The sequence below is a fragment of the Heterodontus francisci genome, chromosome 5 (genome assembly GCF_036365525.1).
Source record: "Heterodontus francisci isolate sHetFra1 chromosome 5, sHetFra1.hap1, whole genome shotgun sequence".
NCBI lineage: Eukaryota > Metazoa > Chordata > Chondrichthyes > Heterodontiformes > Heterodontidae > Heterodontus > Heterodontus francisci.
Window position 1 is genome coordinate 190,291,127 of NC_090375.1, and position 13,640 is coordinate 190,304,766.

At 45.6% G+C, this 13,640-nt stretch overlaps 1 protein-coding gene across 6 annotated transcripts in view; it reads right to left on the reverse strand.

Moving 5' to 3' along the window:
* LOC137370194 (zinc finger protein 236-like) overlaps positions 1-13,640 on the reverse strand; it is a 188,712-nt gene that overhangs the window by 174,844 nt on the left and 228 nt on the right. The window contains exon 1 of one of the 6 annotated variants that reach the window (XM_068032490.1): positions 13,298-13,473. The exons of the other annotated variants lie outside the window; for them this stretch is intronic. The gene's annotated coding sequence lies outside the window, so the exon portion shown is untranslated. Of the gene's footprint in view, positions 1-13,297; positions 13,474-13,640 lie in introns of those variants that run through there. 6 annotated transcript variants of the gene reach the window in all.

Below are 13,640 nucleotides of genomic sequence, written 5' to 3' on the forward strand. Positions count from 1 at the left end.
TGGAACACTCTCCACTTGCCTGGATTAGTGTGGTTCCAACACTCAGGAAGCTCTACACCATCCAAGACAAAGCAGCCCACTTGATCAGCATCTCATCCACTACCTTAAACATTCACTCCCTCCACCACCAGCGCATAGTGGCAGCATTGTTGTGTACCATATACAAGATATAACTCACCATGCCTCTTTCGGCAGCACTTTCAAAACACACAACCTCTTCCACCTAGAAGGACAAGGACAACAGACATGTGGGAACACTACCATCTACAAGCTCCCCTCCAAGCCACACACCATCCTGATTTGGAAATATATTACCATTCCTTCACTATTGCTGTCAAAATCCTGGAAGTCCCTCCTTAACAGCAATGTGGACTGCAGCGGTTCAAGAAGGCAGCTCGCCACCTCCTTAAGGGCAATTAGGGATAGGCAACAAGTGCTGGCCTTGTCAGTGATGCCCACATCCCATGAAACGAAAAATAATTTTTTTTTAAATTTGATTTCTTAAAAGGTCATATGATATGCCAAAAATTAGAAACTATTCTCGATTTCAGCTTCGTATTTTGTTGCATTCCCCTGTGAAGCAGTTACTGAAGGAATGTGGGTCTTTTGCAACCTTAGGATGTTCTAAACCACTTCACAGACAATGAAGTACTTTTGAAGTGTAGCTACTGTTGTAAAGTAGGGAAACACTACAGTCAATTGTACACAGCAATGAGATAAATAAGCACATAATCTATTCTAGTGATGTTGGCTGAGGGATAAATGTTAGCCAGGACACTGGGAGAACTTCTGATGAAAGGTCATCAACCGGAAACAATAACTGTTTTTCTCTCCACAGATGCTGTCTGACCTGCTGAGTCTTTCCAGCATTTTCTGGTTTTGTTGGCATTGGGAGAAGTTATAGAATCATAGAATGATTACAGCACAGAAGGAAGCCATTTGGCCTGTTGTGTCTGTGCCAGCTGTCTGCAAGAGAGCTCTCCCACTCCCCAGCCTTTTCTCTATAGCCCTGCAAATATTTCCTCTTCAGATAATTATCCAGTTCTCCTTTGAAGACCTCAGTTGAATCTGGCTCCACCGCACTTTCAAGCAGAGCATTCCAGACCCTAGCCGCTCACTGCGTAAAAATGTTTTTCCTCATGTCGCCTCTGCTTCTTTTGCCAATCATCTTAAATCGGTATCCTCTGATTCTGGATCCTTTGGACAAGAAGAACAGTTTCTCCCCATCTATTCTGTCCAGATCCCTCATGATTTTGAGCAGCTCGATCAAATCTCCTCTTAATCTTCTCTTCTCCAACGAGAACAGGCCCAGCTTCTCCAATCTATCCACGTAACTGAAGTTCCTCATCCCTGGAACCATTCTCGTGAATCTTTTCTGCACTTTCTCTAATTCCTTAACATCCTTCCTAAACTGTGATGCCCAGATCTGGACACAATACTCCAGCTGAGGCCAAACCAGTGTTTTATCTAAGTTTATCATAATTTTCTTGTTCTTGTACTCTATGCCCCTATTTATAAAGCCCAGGATCCTGTATGCTTTATTAACTACTTTTTCAAGCTGCCCTGCAACCTTCTCCTACATCCCCTTTAGAACTGTACCATTTAATTTATATTGCCTCTTCTCAGTCTTCCTACCAAAATGAATCACTTCACACTTTTATGCATTGAATTTCATCTGCCACTTATCCGCCAATTCCACCAGCCTGTCTATGTACCCTTGAAGTTTAATGCAACCCTCCTCACAGTTCACAATACTTCCAAAATTTGTGTCAGCTGGAAATTTTGCAATTGTACCCTATACACCCAAGTCTAGGTCATTAATATACACGAAGAAAAGCAGGGGTCCAAGCACCAACCCCTGGGGAATCCCACTATATACCTTCCTCCAGTCTGAAAAACAACCATTCACCATTGCTGTTTCCTGTCACTCAGCCAATTTTGTATCCATGCTGCCACTGTCCTTTTTATTCCATGGGCTGTAGCATTGCTGACAAGCCTGTTATATGGCACTTTATCAAATGCCTTTTGAAAGTCCATGTACAGTGCATTCCGTTAACGCATCAAAAAACTCAAGCAAGTTAGTTATTCAGGATTTCCCCTTAACAAGTCTGTGCTAGCTTTCCTTAATTAATCCACATTCGTCCAAATGACTTAATTTTGTCCCGAATTATCGTTACAAGCTTTCCCATAGGTTAAACTGACTGGCCTGTTGTTGCTGGACTTAGTCTTACACCCTGTGCTTCAAAAAGTGATACATGATCTTTAACGTCCAACAGGCAGGGCCTTGATTTAACATCTCATCCGAAATATGGCACCTCTTGACAGTGCAGCACTCCCTCTTGCTACATTGATGTGACAGTCTAGATTATATTGTCATTTGTCTCTGGACTGGGGCTTGAACCTACAACCATCTGACTTAGAAGTGAGAGTGCCAGTCCTGGCTGGCACTCACTAGTACTCAGAAGTACAGGTAATGTCATCATCTACTGTTTAAAATTGAGAGAGACTTATCCAATACCATACTATGGCATGAACAGCAAGACACCAAAAACAAAGTGTATCGCATATGAAAGATCTAGACAACTCTTCGCACTTTGGGTTATTGATCCCTCCTCCCTTCGTGTCCAATGTTTATCAAGGTTCCTCTTTTACACACCCAGAGTCAAATACAGACACACTTTATTGCATTTTGGGTCTTAAAAATTAGCAGCAACCTTAATATTCATATTACCAGTATTGTGTCAAACACACATAACCTATTTAAACACTATTTTCCAAGGGAATGTGAGATAAAGTAAGCAGAGAGTGAAGTGGTGACTCTGAACTAAACCACTCCAGGTTCAGATGACAGGAAAGTGAAGTTGAGGCCACATTCAGATCAGCCATCATTTAATCAAATGGCGGAGCAAGCTTGCCGGGCCGAATGGCCTACTCCTCCTCCTAATACGCATGTTTGTCTGCTCTTTTTCTTAAATTTCCATGTAAACCTACAAGTACTCTGCAGCTTTGCAAATTTATACCATTAACACAAGCTTCAACAATACAACTGCACACATTAAAAGTTATAATTACATGTATAACAATTTTATCAAAAATACCATATTAATAATAAAACCAAAGTAATATCAGGCCTCTCATTTCATATGCTGCAAGCATGGACTACTCTTCCCATAGTTCCTAATACCCCTAAAAGCATTTTGTGCCAAGACACTGTCCAAAACTACCACCAATACAAAACAGTGCATAATGCCAATCCAGACCTTCAAGCATATATTGCCTTAGCACTGAAGAAAAACCTACAGAAGGAGAGTTTAAAATTCTTAAAATAGTAGTTGTTTTTATTGCCTCTGTACCTGCGTCTAAGGTTGGCATAGCATCCCTGAAAATCCAGTGCACTGTTGCCTGACCTAAAAATAATTATGTAAAAGTACTTGGACAGTGAACACTCCATCAGATAGCTTTTGCTCTATGGTAATGGTCTCAGTTCCAACAGAAAGGTTTCATCCCATTATTTTTTCATTTGTTCAAAGCTGATACTTTAAAACAAAAAAAAAATGCAAAAGGCAAAATACCGCAGATTCGGATAATCTGAAATGCAAACAGAAAGTGCTACAAACAAACAGCAAGTCAAGCAGCATCTGTGGAGAAAGTGAATCAACATTTCAGATCAGTGACTTGGAAAGGGAAATTCTGTTCCTCTCTCCACAGATGCTGCTTGACCTGCTGAGTTTTTCCAGCGTTTTCTGGTCTATTTTAGCTTGCTTGTCTGAGTAAACAAGTCATCCAAAAATACTGTAGAGACAGAGAAAAAAGCTGATTGATGTGAGGAAAGGGAAGTTTATAATTACTTCATCAGAAGTTCTCATTACAGCTATAGTTCTAACAGAGCTTTGATACTTGAGCTTTGATATCTGTCTACGCATCATTACCGTCTTAATACTTTATCCCCCTTTGGTGAACCAACTTGCAAGTAGACTAAATGCAAACATAAGAACTGAAAGGAATGAAGCAAATTAATGGTTTATTAATGTCCTATAGGGAAGGAAATCTGCTGTCCTTACCTGGTCTGGCCTACATTTGACTCAAGATCCACAGCAATGTGGTTAACTCTTACATGCCCTCTGAAATGGCCTAGCAAGCCATTCAGTTGTATCTAACTGCTACAAAGTCAATAAAAATGAAACCGGACGGACCACACAGCATCGACCGAGGCACCAGAAACGACAACGGCAAACCCAGACCTGTCAACCCTACAAAGTCCTCCTTACTAACATCTGGGGACTTGTGCCAAAGTTGGGAGAGCTGTCCCACAGACTAGTCAAGCAACAGCCTGACATAGTCATACTCACGGAATCATGCCTGACAGACAATGTCCCAGACATCATCATCATCCCCGGGTATGTCCTGTCCCACCGGCAGGACACACCGAGCAGAGGTGGCGGCACAGTGGTATACAGTCGGGAGGGAGTTGCCCTGGGAGTCCTCAACATCTACTCCGGACCTCATGAAGTCTCATGGCATCAGGTCAAACATGGACAAGGAAACCTCCTGCTGATTACCACCTACCACCCTCCCTCAGTTGATGAATCAGTCAGGATGAATGCGTGGCTTGAGAGATGGTGCAGGAAGGAGGGGTTCAGATTTTTGGGACATTGGGACTATTACAAATTGGACGGTCTACACCTGGGCCGGACTGGAACCAATGTCCTTGGGAGGGCTTTTGCTAACGCTGTTGGGGAGGGTTTAAACTAATGCGGCAGGGGGATGGGAACCAAATGAGGAGGTCAGTGGACAGTAAGGAGGTAGTAACGAAAGCCTGTAAGGAACTAGATAATGAAGTCAGCGTGACTAAGGGGAAGAGTAGACAGGGAGCAGATGATGAACGCAAAGGGAGTGGTGGTCTGAGGTGCATTTGTTTTAATGCAAGAAGTGTAGTAGGTAAGGCAGATGAACGTAGGGCTTGGATTAGTACCTGGGAGTATGATGTTATTGCTATTACTGAGACTTGGTTGAGGGAAGGGCATGATTGGCAACTAAATATCCCAGGATATCGATGCTTCAGGCGGGATAGAGAGGGAGGTAAAAGGGGTGGAGGAGTTGCATTACTGGTCAAAGAGGATATCACAACTGTGCTGAAAGAGGGCACTATGGAGGACTCGAGCAGTGAGGCAATATGGGCAGAACTCAGAAATAGGAAGGGTGCGGAAACAATGTTGGGGCTGTACTACAGGCCTCCGAACAGCGAGCATGAGATAGAGGTACAAATATGTAAACAGATTATGGAAAGATGTAGGAGCAACAGGGTGGTGGTGATAGGAGATTTTAATTTTCCCAACATTGACTGGAATTCACTTAGTGTTAGAGGTCTAGATGGAGCAGAATTTGTCAGGAGCATCCAGGAGGGTTTTCTAGAGCAGTATGTAAATAGTCCAACTCGGGAAGGGGCCATACTGGACCTGGTGTTGGGGAATGAGCCCGGCCAGGTGGTTGAAGTTTCAGTAGGGGACTACTTTGGGAACAGTGATCACAATTCCGTAAGCTTTAAAATACTCATGGACAAAGACGAGAGCGGTCCTAAAGGAAGAGTGCTAAATTGGGGGAAGGCCAACTATACCAAAATTCGGCAGGAGCTGGGGAATGTAGATTGGGAGCAGCTGTTTGAAGGTAAATCCACATGTGATATGTGGGAGGCTTTTAAAGAGAGGTTGATTAGCGTGCAGGAGAGACATGTTCCTGTGAAAATGAGGGATAGAAATGGCAAGATTAGGGAACCATGGATGACAGGTGAAATTGTGAGACTAGCTAAGAGGAAAAAGGAAGCATACGTAAGGTCTAGGTGGCTGAAGGAAGACGAAGCTTTGAAAGAATATCGGGAATGTAGGACCAATCTGAAACGAGGAATTAAGAGGGCTAAAAGGGGTCATGAAATATCTTTAGCAAACAGGATTAAGGAAAATCCCAAAGCCTTTTATTCATATATAAGGAGCAAGAGGGTAATGAGAGAAAGGATTGGCCCACTCAAGGACAAAGGAGGAAAGTTATGCGTGGAGTCAGAGAAAATGGGTGAGATTCTAAACGAGTACTTTGCATCGGTATTCACCGAGGAGAGGGACATGAAGGATGTTGAGGTTAGGAACAGATGTTTGATTACTCTAGGTCAAGTCGGCATAAGGAGGGAGGAAGTGTTGGGTATTCTAAAAGGCATTAAGGTGGACAAGTCCCCAGGTCCGGATGGGATCTATCCCAGGTTACTGAGGGAAGCGAGAGAGGAAATAGCTGGGGCCTTAACAGATATCTTTGCAGCATCCTTAAACACGGGTGAGGTCCCGGAGCACTGGAGAATTGCTAATGTTGTCCCCTTGTTTAAGAAGGGTAGCAGGGATAATCCAGGTAATTATAGACCGGTGAGCCTGACGTCAGTGGTAGGGAAGCTGCTGGAGAAGTTACTGAGGGATAGGATCTATTCCCATTTGGAAGAAAATGGGCTTATCAGTGATAGGCAACATGGTTTTGTGCAGGGAAGGTCACGTCTTACCAACTTAATAGAATTCTTTGAGGAAGTGACAAAGTTGATTGATGAGGGAAGGGCTGTAGATGTCATATACATGGACTTCAGTAAGGCGTTTGATAAGGTTCCCCATGGTAGGCTGATGGAGAAAGTGAAGGCGCATGGGGTCCAAGGTGTACTAGCTAGATGGATAAAGAACTGGCTGGGCAACAGGAGACAGAGAGTAGCAGTGGAAGGGAGTTTCTCAAAATGGAGACGTGTGACCAGTGGTGTTCCACAGGGATCCGTGCTGGGACCACTGTTGTTTGTGGTATACATAAATGATTTGGAGGAAAGTATAGGTGGTCTGATTAGCAAGTTTGCAGACGACACTAAGATTGGTGGAGTAGCAGATAGTGAAGGGGACTGTCAGAGAATACAGCAGAATATAGATAGACTGGAGAGTTGGGCAGAGAAATGGCAGATGGAGTTCAATCAGGGCAAATGCGAGGTGATGCATTTTGGAAAATCCAATTCAAGAGTGAACTATACAGTAAATGGAAAAGTCCTGGGGAAAATTGATGTAGAGAGAGATTTGGGTGTTCAGGTCCATTGTTCCCTGAAGGTGGCAACGCAGGTCAATAGAGTGGTCAAGAAGGCATACGGCATGCTTTCCTTCATCAGACGGGGTATTGAGTACATGAGTTGGCAGGTCATGTTACAGTTGTATAGGACTTTGGTTCGGCCACATTTGGAATACTGCGTGCAGTTCTGGTCGCCACATTACCAAAAGGATGTGGATGCTTTGGAGAGGGTGCAGAGGAGGTTCACCAGGATGTTGCCTGGTATGGAGGGCACTAGCTATGAAGAGAGGTTGAGTAGATTAGGATTATTTTCATTAGAAAGACGGAGGTTGAGGGGGGACCTGATTGAGGTGTACAAAATCATGAGAGGTATAGACAGGTTGGATAGCGAGAAGCTTTTTCCCAGAGTGGGGGATTCAATTACTAGGGGTCACGAGTTCAAAGTGAAAGGGGAAAGGTTTAGGGGGGACATGCGTGGAAAGTTCTTTACGCAGAGGGTGGTGGATGCCTGGAACGCGTTGCCAGTGGAGTTGGTAGACGCGGGCACGATAGCGTCTTTTAAGATGTATCTAGACAGATACATGAATGGGCAGGAAGTAAAGAGATACAGACCCTTAGAAAATAGGCGTCATGTTTAGATAGAGGATCTGGATCGGCGCAGGCTTGGAGGGCCGAAGGGCCCGTTCCTGTGCTGTAAATTTCTTTGTTCTTTGTTCCTCCATGCTGAACAGCACTTGGGGGAAGCACTGAGGGTGGCAAGGGCAGAAAATGTACTCCGGGTGAGGGACTTCAATGTCCATCACCAAGAGTGGCTCGGTAGCACCACTACTGACCAAGCTGGCCGAGTCCTCAAAGACATAGCTGCTAGACTGGATAGGCGGCAGGTGGTGAGGGAACCAACAAGAGGAAAAAACATACTTGACCTCGTCCTCAGCAATCTGCCTGTTCCAGATGCATCTGTCCATGACAATATTGGTAAGAGTGACCACCGCACAGTCCTTGTGGAGACAAAGTCCCGCCTTCGCATTGAGGATACCCTCCATCGTGTTGTGTGACACTACCACCGTGCTAAATGGGATAGATTTCGAACAGATCTAGCAATGCAAAACCGGGCATCCATGAGGCGCTGTGGGCCATCAGCAGCAGCACAATTGTACTCAACCACAGTCTGTAACCTCATGGCCTGACATATCCCCCACTCTACCATTACCATCAAGCCAGGAGACCAACCCTGGTTCAATGAAGAGTGCAGGAGGGCATGCCAGGAGCAGCACCAGGCATACCTCAAAATGAGGTGTCAACCTGGTGAAGCTACAACACAGGACTAACTGCATGCCAAACTGCGTAAGCAGCATGCAACAGACAGAGATAATCAATACCATAACCAATGGATCAGATCCAAGCTCCGCAGTCCTGCCACATCCAGCCATGAATGGTGGTGGACAATTAAACAACTAACTGGAGGAGGGGGCTCCACAAATATCCGCATCCTCAATGATGGGGGAACCCAGCAGATCAGTGCGAAAGATAAGGCTGAAGCATTTGCAACAATTTTCAGCCAGAAGAGCCGAGCTGATGATCCATCGCGGCCCCCTCCTGAAGTCCCCAGCATCACAGAAGCCAGACTTCAGCCAATTCGATTCACTCTGCGTGATATCAAGAAACGAGTGAAGGCACTGGGTACTACAATGGCTATGGGCTCTGATAATATTCCAGCAATAGTACTGAAGACCTGTACTCAAGAACTTGCCGCACCCCGAGCCAAGCTATTTCAGTACAGCTACAACACTGGCATTTACCCTGCAATGTGGAAAATTGCCCAGGTATGTCCCGTACACAAAAAGCAGGACTAGTCCAACCCAGCCAATTACTGCCCTATCAGCCTATTCTCAATCATCAGTAAAGTGATGGAAGGTGTCATCATCAGTGCCATCAAGCGGCACTTGCTTAGCAACAACCTGCTCAGTGACACTCAGTTTGGGTTCCACCAGGGCCACTCAGCTCCTGATCTCCATACAGCCTTGGTTCAAACATGGACAAAAGAGCTGAACTCAAGAGGTGAGGTGAGAGTGACTGTCCTTGACATCAAGGCAGCATCTAACCGAGTATGGCATCAAGGAGCCCTAGCAAAACTGAAGTCAATGGGAATCAGGGGGAAAACTCTCCTCTGGTTGGAGTCATACCTAGCGCAAAGGAAGATGGTTGTGGTTGTTGCAGGTCAATCATCTGAGCTCCAGGACATCACTGCAGGAGTTCCTTAGGGTACTTTCCTAGGCCCAACCATCTTCAGCTGCTTCATCAATGACCTTCCTTCAATCATAAGGTCAGAAGTGGGGATGTTCGCTGATGATTGCACAATGTTCAACACCATTCACAACTCCTCAGATACTGAAGCTGTCTGTGTAGAAATACAAGAAGACTTGGACAATATCCAGGCAAGTAACATTTGCGCCACACAAGTGCCAGGCAATGACCATTTCAAACAAGAGAAAATCTAACCATCTCCCCTTGACATTCAATGATATTACCATTGCTGAATCCCCCACTATCAGCATCCTAGGGGCTACCATTGACCAGAAACTGAACTGGAGAACCGTGGCTACAAGAGCAGGTCAGAGGCTAGGAATCCTGCAGCGAGTAACCCACCTCCTGGCCCCCAAAAGCATGTCCACAATCTACAAGGCACAAGTCAGGAGTGTGATGGAACACTCTCCACTTGCCTGGATGGGTGCAGCTCCAACAGCACTCAAGAAGCTCAACACCATCCAGCACAAAGCAGCCCGCTTGATTGGCACCCTATTCACAAACATTCACTCCCTCCACCACTGACGCACAGTGGCAACAGTGTATACCATCTACAAGATGCACTGCAGAAACGCACGAAGGCTCCTTAGACAGCAACTTCCAAACCCGCGACCTCTACCAACTAGAAGGACAAGGGCAGCAAATGCATGGGAACACCACCATCTGCGAGTTCCCCTCCAAGTCACACACCATCCTGAATTGGAACTACATTGCCGTTCCTTCATCGTCACTGGGTCAAAATTCTGGAACTCCCTTCCTAACATCACTATGGGTGTACCTACCCCACATGGACTACAGCAGTTCAAGAAGGCAGCTCACCACCACCTTCTCAAAGGCAATTAGGAGTGGGCAATAAATGCCGGGCCAGCGACGCCCACATCACATGAATTAATAAAACAAAATTCTAAAATCGGAGCTTAGATATATCCATACCATTGTAGGCCTTTAATGGCTATGAAAATGTAGAGGGGGCATTACATAGTCCAGTATTTACAGCATAGGAACAGGCCATATGGCCCATGCTGGTGTTTATACTCCACATAAGCCTCCAGCACCTAACCTGTCTGTAAGTTATGATTCCATGAGTATGACTATGTCAGGCTGTTGCTTGACTAGTCTGTGGGACAGCGCTCAGATGTTAGTAAGGGGGACTTTTCACTATCAACAGGGTTGGGTTTGCCATTGTCGTTTCCGGTGCCTAGGTCGATACCGGGTAGTCCATCCGGTTTCATTCCGTTTTAGACTTTGTAGCGGTTTGATACAACTGAGTAGCTTGCCAGCCATTTCAGAGGGCATTTAAAAGTTAACCACATTGTTCACATGTAGGCCGTACCAGGTAAGGATGGCAAATTCCCTTCACTAAAGGACATTAGTGAACTAGATGGGTTTTTAGAACAATTGACAATGGTTTTATGGTCACCGCTAGACTAGCTTTTTAATTCCAGATTTATTATTTGAATTCAAATTCCACCATCTGCTGTGGTGGGATTCGAACCCATGTCGCCAGAGCATTAGCCTGGGGCTCTGGGCTACTAGTCTACTACGCCACCACCTCCCCATAATTTACAAACACGCACAAAGTACAGATGAAGGACAACATCAGGCTATACAATCTTACAGCTCCCATCGCAGCATTCCTTTGGTCTTCTGAATAATTCCACTGTTTTTATCACGAATTACCACTCCAGGTTTAAGGGCTCATTACATAATATTAGCATTTGATATATTTGTATTACTATAAAAGCAAAAAACTCCAAAAGCTGGAAATCAGAAATAAAAACAGAAAATGCAGAAAAACTCAGCCAGTCAGACAGTATCTGTGGAGCAAGAAAGAGAGTTAATTTTTCAGGTTATTGACCTTTTGCCAGACAGCTAACAGTTCTTATGAAAGGTCAACAACCTAAAACGTTAACTGTTTCCCCCTCCACAGATGCTGCCTGGCCTGAGTATTTCCAGCATTTTCTGTTTTTCTATCAAATGTCAAACCCACCATAATATACTACAGGACAAGCTTCAAACCCAACCTTCCCCTTGGAAACAATGAAAAGTCAATGGTGGGGGGGGGGGGGGGGGGAGGGGAACGTGGGATCAAGGCACTTGGCAGACAGCCTGGGAGGGAGGGAGAGGGTCACAGAGATGACATAGGAGGGAAGGACCGGGGCGGGTGGGGAAACATCATGGAAAGGTGAACAACATGGGAAGGGGGGAGGGCCGAGGGGGCAAGGGGAGTGAGGCTGAGGGGGAGGGGGGGGGAACTGAGGGGGAGGGGTGGAAGGCATGGGATGGGGGTGGATTGCATGTGAGGGGAAGCTGGGTTGGGGATGTGAGCGAGATGGCATAGGAAGGATCATATGGAGGATTTCTTTCTTTCTTTTGGGCCTCCTTATCTCGAGAGACAATGGATACGCGCCTGGAGGTGGTCAGTGGTTTGTGAAGCAGCGCCTGGAGTGGCTATAAAGGCCAATTCTGGAGTGACAGGCTCTTCCACAGGTGCTGCAGAGAAATTTGTTTGTTGGGGCTGTTGCACAGTTGGCTCTCCCCTTGCGCCTCTGTCTTTTTTCCTGCCAACTACTAAGTCTCTTCGACTCGCCACAATTTAGCCCTGTCTTTATGGCTGCCCGCCAGCTCTGGCGAATGCTGGCAACTGACTCCCACGACTTGTGATCAATGTCACACGATTTCATGTCGCGTTTGCAGACGTCTTTATAACGGAGACATGGACGGCCGGTGGGTCTGATACCAGTGGCGAGCTCGCTGTACAATGTGTCTTTGGGGATCCTGCCATCTTCCATGCGGCTCACATGGCCAAGCCATCTCAAGCGCCGCTGACTCAGTAGTGTGTATAAGCTGGGGATGTTGGCCGCTTCAAGGACTTCTGTGTTGGAGATATAGTCCTGCCACCTGATGCCAAGTATTCTCCGAAGGCAGCGAAGATGGAATGAATTGAGACGTCGCTCTTGGCTGGCATACGTTGTCCAGGCCTCGCTGCCGTAGAGCAAGGTACTGAGGATGGAGGATGGGGATAATGAAAGGGATGGGACAGGAATGACATGAGAGGGATTGCATGGGAAAGATGGAATGGGGATTTAAATAAGTATTGTTGCAATAAAGATATAATTTCACTGCAAATCTTCAGCAGGGCCCCTGTTTAGTCAAGTTAAACACACAGGACATAAGCTTAGCTTCATCTGTTCGTTAATGTCAGTCAGGTCCAAGCAAGTCAATTGAAACCTCAGTTCTTCCCATAATATATGAACAAATCCAAGTACAAAAGAAAAAAAAAGTTCACAATGAAAAAAACAACTAAAATAACTTCCATTCGGCATGAATTAGTGTTGATTTTCATTTAATGTTTCAAAAATCACACGTAGCTCTCTCCGATGTGAGTCCCAAGTATAAGCCATACATTGTTTGGGTCCTTCTAGGTAATGCATTTTTAATTATTACACATGGGACGGAGGCGGGTTATAAAAAGGTTCAGAGTTTAGAAAATCTAGAGAAGTCACTTCTCAAAACATAACTTTCCAGAGAAAAGCCCCTCCATTTTGCACATAATGATTGAAAACCAGAACTGCAAATGCGCCACGAAATATTCAGCAACAAAACTAAAAGTGAGGAAAAACAGTGGGGGGGGGGGGGGGGGGGGAAACTAAATTCTTAATTTAAAAAAAAGGCCCGGGGGTCGGTGAAATGGTTGTTTTCCTAAATGAATTCCACAGCAGGGTGAAGTGTGTGAGGAGAGACCTGGGCAAGGGCAGTGCGACATCCTGTCCCCCAACAACAAACCCCTCTCAACATTTTATATAAAGACTCTTTCTTTCTTTCTCCTTAGATTTGTAAACGCGGCCATTTTCCCACCCCCCCCTCCTCTACCAGTTTTGTTGGGTTTTTTTTAAAGAGAGAAAAGCCGGCCATCACTCACTCAGGTCAAATCTTCAGACGCTGTGTTTAATAATAAAAGGAGAGAGACGGATGAAAGGGATTAATTTTCTTCTTAACCGTTGACGGCGGTGGTTTAAAGGAAAACACACACACATATATATAGATATATATATCATTCCGCCCCTTTCCTCGACACAGACTGACAGAGAGGGAGGACAATATCCGGGGACTACATGCAGCCATCTCCCTCCCCAGCAACAGCAACTACCCTCCCGCCCCGGCCTCATCACCGCACACACATAACACACACACGCACACCGGAGCCCGGGGACCGGGCCGCAGCAGCAGGGCCGGGGAGAGCCCTTCCCCTCTCTCGCTCACAA